Here is a 6,479-nt window from a genome sequence, read left to right on the forward strand (position 1 = left end):
TGCTTTGCAGTGCACGGTCACTTCACCTCCGGCTGCCCCAAACGTTTGTCCGCGAGACGCAGGGCATGCACGACACTTGCACTGGGAATGCTCCCAGGCCCGACATACATGTCCTATAACTGCCTTGGCGCAGCTGGCAAGCCAGCAAGGGGACATGTTGGAACACAGACCGGCGTGAGACGGGCGGTAGGTGTGCTGGCGCGTACTTCCATTTCCAGCCCAGGGCCCTGTCGTTCGCCCCGACAATCCGCGACAAGGCAGAGGGGCAAGCGCACGTTTCGGGGTGGACCGTTGGACGTCCCTGAGCTGCTGAGGCTTTTGTGCAGCTCGGTTTTGCTCCCCCCTTCGCTGAGGACCGTCTGCTGCAACACAATGGGCAAAATGCCGCAGCAGGAGACGGCCGTGCTCGAGCCAGGAAAACCCAGCCGACATTTTCCTCCTTCCCTGGCTTTACCACTAGATGTCATAGGAAAAGCAACATTGCCGGCCCTGCTCAGCTCTCCCGGATGGGATTTTGGGGGGCTGGCAGGTCGTCCTCCCGCCGCCGGACAGGCAGCGTCTTCCCAGCCTCTGCCTCGGTGGCCCTTGCAGGGCTTTGTCTGTCTGCAGAGCCCCTGGAAAAACCATCGCCGGGGATTCAGGGTTCAATGGACATTGAAATGCAACTGAAACCTTTTTTTCCCAGCGCCTGGCTAAGCCGCCCGCTCGGACCCTCCCAGGAGGGAGCCGCACGTCACCCTTTCTCAAAGGGGCGACGCTGTCACGCAGGGACCCGCGGCACCTACAGCAATATGGTCCCCTCAAACAAGTCGGACAAACAAGGCCTTTATAGGCACTTTCTTTTCTTCTGGAGTGGAAAGGAGAGAAGCCGGGGGAGAACTCGGGGGCGTCCCACCGCAGCGGAGCAACACACAAAGGCTTGCAATGAAAGGGGCGCCAGCAAATCCTCTTAGGGGCTTCGCTGTGTGCACATTCATATCCCGGCCCCATCTGCCGGGGGGGATCCCCAGGAGCGGGGAGGGGGAGAGGGGCTCTCCCTGCCCCACGCCGCCAAAGCAAGCAAAGCGCATTCAGGGAGTGAGAAAGGGATGAATAGGAAGAAAGGCCGTGCCACGCCGGTGCAGAGCCTGGCGGTAAATGCAGCCCTGCGGATGCTGCGGGGAGGGGGTCTCTCTTACGGGGGGGAGGGGGACGCAGCTTTGGTGGGGGCTGTGTGAGTGCTGGCCCGCCCTTGGCCCCCAGGGATGGGTTGGGAATGGGGGGGGAAGCCTTCCTGGGGCAGGGCAAGAGCCTGGCACCTCTGGGCACGAGTGATGCTGGCTCTGGGCACACAGAGGAGCACCCTCCGTGGTGCCTCGCCTGGTGGGGACCTGGTGGGAACTGGTGAGCGCAGGAGGCTGGAGGTGACCTGGCCCCCTTGGACGCCAATGTGCTCGTAACGGTGCTCAATCCCACACGAGCCGATCCATGCTGGGGCATCGCAGTCCTGCTGCACAACCCCCGGGTGATTAGGGAGCCTCATGGGCTCTGGGTGGGCTGACGGGCATCCAGCATCACACAGCCCTCAGGAGCCAGAGTAATGGCATGTTTCATGTGGATGAAGTCAGAAGGATGGGATCCTATCTGCCATCCAGCTGTCAGAGTGAGAGCAGCTGCCTGTCACTTCTTCGAAGCCAGCACTTGACGGCCCCACCAGAGGAACCACGCGTGGGGCCACAGCAGCTTCCCAGAGCCTGGAGCCAGGCACCCAGGCAGGGGAGGGAAATGCCCGTGTCTGTCAAGGCAGCCCTTTAGTTCACTGGGGCTTTCATCTCCTACGGAGACCAAGCAAAGCTAACAGGACTCGAGTTTCTTCCCAACGCAGGGGAAATCCAGGGATACTTTTATTCTGGTCTGGAGAAACTATCTGTCCCTCCCTAGAAGCAGACGAAGGTGACTCAGTAAATAACACACATTGATACCACTTCCAGGTGCTGTAGGATCGCAAACGTCCTGTCTCCCATGGGTTTGCACTCGTTGGACCTCTTTCCTGCCCGTCCGGCGGCCTCAGCTCTCATTTGCATTGTGAGTTGGTGAGTACAGGAACGCGTCTGAACTGAGTCAGTCTGCACCGGGGATTTGCTCTCCGCTTCCCCAGGCTCAGGGCAGACACTCTGCAGTACTCGGACATGGGTGAGCGGAGCAGGAAGGTTAGGCTGATGTGGGCGCTTTTGGAAAGACCACCCGGCGGAGCTGGGAGCCCCTGCCTGGGCTTGGACATAGCAGGGAGCAGAGATCAAGCATCCTAAGCCCAGTCTAAGTCTTCTGCCTCCCTTGAGGAGGACTAATGTGCTTCTCTAGTGATGCCAGTGACTTGCACATACTGCAGCAGTATGGAGAGAGTGGGGAAAACGTGATGTTCTCTCTCATATGGGCTGAGGATTTAATTACTGCAGCTAAGGCAGCTTGTGTCTCTTCCTAGCCTGGCGCTGGTCCAGTCCAGGGAGTGGTCCTTCCTCTCTGGTGGCCTGGAGCCAGTGCTCCAGGAGCCCTTCCAATTCTGCTGTGATGTGGTTGGGTCATGCACTGGGAGAACATCTCTTTCCTGCAGCTGGGTGGGGATGTCAGGGAAGGAGGACAAAGTGCTGGAGAAGCAAAGAGGATCAGGGTGCCCCGGGCTGTGTTAGGCCTCTTCAGGAGGCAGCGAAGCAGAGAGATGTGAGCAGGGGTGGGTCTGAGGTTGGGATGTGGCTGCCTTGGGCAGTCCCATCAGGGTCACCGAGGCTTTCGCGCATGTGGCTGAGGAAAGCGTGCAGGGGTGAAGTGGTGGCAGCTACTTCCCACCTGGGGAGCTCCACAGCCCTGTGATCAGAGGTGGATGGTAATAGGTATGGCCATTATCTGGAGGATGCTGTTCTCTATGCAGAAATGACTCATGAGCAGGTCGGGTAACTCCTAGTGCCAAGCTGGTGATGAAGGTCAGACAGTCTGTGCATGGCTCTCCAGGGTGAGACAGCGCGAGACACAAACAGCGACGGACTGAAGGAGATAAGGAAGATGAAGGATAAACAGCCTCTCTGAAGGGCACTGCATGCCACCCACACCGGTCTGATGAGTGATGCTGATGCAAAGAGCTGCACAATGAATAACCTGCGCTGGTAGTGTAATCTCTCAGACCCTGGGGACTACCTATGTATCCTTCCAGCTAGCCAGCTGGCTCACTGGCACAGCCTGGCCCATTCAAATTGTGGAAGGAAAGGACTGTGAGTCCTCACAGATAGGCTCAATTTAGCTGCTAAACATGACCATCAGATAACTTTGAGCTGTGGCTGGCCTGGATGCGTTTGGAAGAGCCAGCCGGAGCAGTTCTTCCACAGGCGGGAGAACAAGTTGTGTTTGTCCCGCCTGGCTATTCCAAAAATTGTGTGAGGTGCGTGGGAAGAAGGAGGCGTGCAAGAACATCGTTTGTGACTCTTTCTACTGGGGATCCAGCGTCAGCACAATGGGACCAGTGAAGTGAAGTGAGTGAAGTCAGAGAGCAAAACCCTCGGCTTGTGGGCAGTGCCTCCTCCCCACGCACCGAACACGACCTGTGGAAGGTGTCCATCTATCTCTTTGCAGTCTGTCAGCCCTGTGAGCTCCCCTATGCCACGACCCATCACAGGAAAAGGTGTCAGCCCTGCTTTCCACTGCAGGGCTGGGGGTGCTGTCTGAATGCAGGACAGCCCGGCTTATCTAAAGGAAGAGGCTCCCCTGCCATTGCTCTGCAGAGAAAGGAGCTGACTTAGCCTGAGGCCGTTCCTCTTGCAAGGCTAAATAAGCCAGCGAAGGCTGTACATTCCCACCTATGGGCCCAGACCTCCTTTCTCCCTACAGGTGGCTTCCTCCTGCAAAGCTGAGAAACACACAAGCTGTTTCACTTCAGCCCAACTCGCCCAACTTCCCATGCCTTTCATTCCTCCCGCAGAGGGGTCTGTCTCCTGGCAGCGGCAGAGCGCTTCCCCAGGCGCGCAGCAAAGCGGCTCCTCGCCGGGAGACACATCTCCTCTACCCCTGCCATGCACACCCGCCGTCTAGCTCTCTCCCGTGGAGGGATGTGCAGACGGGGCTGTGCTACCACCGATGCATTCAACCACAACAGGGTCGCTAAGAGCTGCAGACAGAGAAAGGAAGTGTTTTCTCTTTTCCAGTTCTCGGCAAAGATGAGAGAGGTCTGGCAGATAAATGTCCATTGAACCAGGAGTCCTGGGGGACGAGCAGGCAGGGAAAGACTCCACCACCTCTGCTGCCCTCTCAGTCTTTTATGTGCCCGTCGCCCTGCTGAAGCTCGGGCAGGTTATGTGAGTGGAGAGCCATGCGGATGGACTGAGGAGGACTGAGCTCTGGATATCACACAGCTGCTGTTTGAGTGCCAGCAAGTGGCTTTAGAGTCCTCTGTGTGCACACACCACAGCACCCAGCGCTGATGTTAATGAACTGTTGGGCTGCCCTAACGCCCTTGATGGTCAGACAGAGAGCTCAGGAGAGGTCAAGACAGGTCAGCATTGACCACCCCACAGCTCTCCATGCCTTCTCCTGCCCCACTGCTGCCATCCAGCCCCTGGGCTTCCCTCTGTACTTACGACCGCTTCTCCAGATCCCTTGGCCAGTACGAGAGAGATTTTCTCCAACCCACCTGCTGAGCCTGCGCTTGCCTTAAATGCAAGAACATTCAGGCATTAACATCTCTAGACCACCTTGACCCGCTGGTCTGTGTGGTGCTTAGCCACGCTCTTGGGTGGGAGCTCTCCTTCGAGGTCCAGAGCTGCTGGACCTCAGTTCAGCGTCCCTCACTGAACACGGGGGAGAATTTATGTTTCCTCAAGATTTAGGGTCAAAATGAGGAAGCCAGCTCCACAGGCAGGGGCTGCACCATCCGGGGGGCTCACAAATGCCACTGCCTGTAACCATTGCCCAGGGCCAGGTTCATGTGAAGGCGCTGACTGCTGCAGCAGATGGGGGCAAGTGTTGATCAGGGAGGGAGTGGTGAAAAAGGTGAAGAGGACCTTGTGGACATGGCCCTACCTCAGCGTGTCTGAGCATTTCAGCCTCCGGTGATCTACCACCTTTGTGCCCTTCATCACTGCGTCCTCAGAAGGCAGGACTTGTGATGCCCCACGAAATGCAACCGACATGCTCAGGAAAAGTACTGCCAGGGACTTATTTTCCAATGCATGTAGATGGCTACCTGCATCATGCCCTCAGCTTCCAGGGAAGCCTCCTCATAGAGAGCTGCAGGACTGAGTGCTTCCCTGGTGCTCATCTCCCGGAGAACATGTTGGTCAGATTCAGGAATGCCTAAGGCACAGTGGGCTGGTGCTCTATGCACCAGGAGACCTTTTCCGAGAAGGGCAGCGTTAGGTGCTTCAGAGTGAGATACAGTTTTTGGCACAATCTGTTATGGAGGGAAGTTTCCTGCCCATCTGCCTAGGTAGGAGCCCTGAACGCATGACCCCATCAAGAGTCAGGGTTGGGGCTTTTTGGCCTATGATGGTTTTTTTTTTACTTCTGTAATTCTGAAGAGTGCACTTCACAATTCAGAAGAACACGCTTCGAGTGTCTTCAGCCTCCGCCGAATGCAGGCAGAGTGCTGTAGGTCCCGTGGAGCTCATATCGCGTGGCTGCAAGCTCCGCTGGCAATCACACGGGGTGTGGAAGTATAGCCCTGATGAAAAGGATCAGGGATTGCACCAGAAGGCCTGCGAATGTCCTCTCCTGGAGGCCAGAAAAGCCTCTACGAGAGTGAAAAATGCTGCTGATTTTTTGCTGTATTTGATTCCAGTGGGACATGGGAGGGTGAGCAAGGGACGGGTGCTGTGCTTGCCGACACACCGGCGCAGGCACCGCTTCCTCGGGCAGGATCCGAGCAGGGAACCTAAAGCTGGGCCAGTCACTGAACGTGAAGTGCCGGATGGTTTTCGACAGCCCTCCTTGCTCCCCTCGTTCTTGCAGGCGGTGTCTGTCTCGCCCTTCACTCGGCAGCTCTCGCAGCCTCGTTTCTTGCAGTTACACGTATTTCTCATCCTGGCTCTCCTCCCCTTCCTCCTCCAGGCTTGGATCTGCTGGGAGGAGCAGCTCCTTCCCGGAGCCCCCGAAAGGCCGGTGGGCTGGGCTCCTGCAAGTGAGCACCGGGGTCTTTTGGCTGCTGAGCGATGCTCTCGTTCCACTCACGAACGCGCGCAGAGCCGGGGCGACAAGCGACAGGACCCACCGACGTGCCTGACGCAAGACCCTATCCCCGGGCAGCTGGGAGGGTTGCAATTGCAATCCCACTGGTTTCCACGCTGTGTTCAAGCTGGACTTGCGGCAGCTCCTGGAGACTTCTGGCACCAGCCAACTCCCTCTTGGCAGCACTCCTCCCCGCTCCGGGGCTGTGCTGTTTGCTTATCTAGTGCCGTGATTTAACACAGACGCAGGAACTCACACACTCTCTCCCAGTCTCCTTCAAATTACTTTATTGC

General features: G+C 57.4%; 1 long non-coding RNA gene across 1 annotated transcript; it reads left to right on the forward strand.

The window, feature by feature from the left end:
* On the forward strand, positions 1 to 6,479 carry LOC134523974 (uncharacterized). The gene is made up of 3 exons (XR_010073456.1): positions 1 to 186; positions 1,971 to 2,072; positions 6,070 to 6,479. It is a non-coding gene; the product is annotated as an uncharacterized LOC134523974 (long non-coding RNA).

Source organism: Chroicocephalus ridibundus, chromosome 16 (genome assembly GCF_963924245.1).
Source record: "Chroicocephalus ridibundus chromosome 16, bChrRid1.1, whole genome shotgun sequence".
Taxonomy (NCBI): domain Eukaryota; kingdom Metazoa; phylum Chordata; class Aves; order Charadriiformes; family Laridae; genus Chroicocephalus; species Chroicocephalus ridibundus.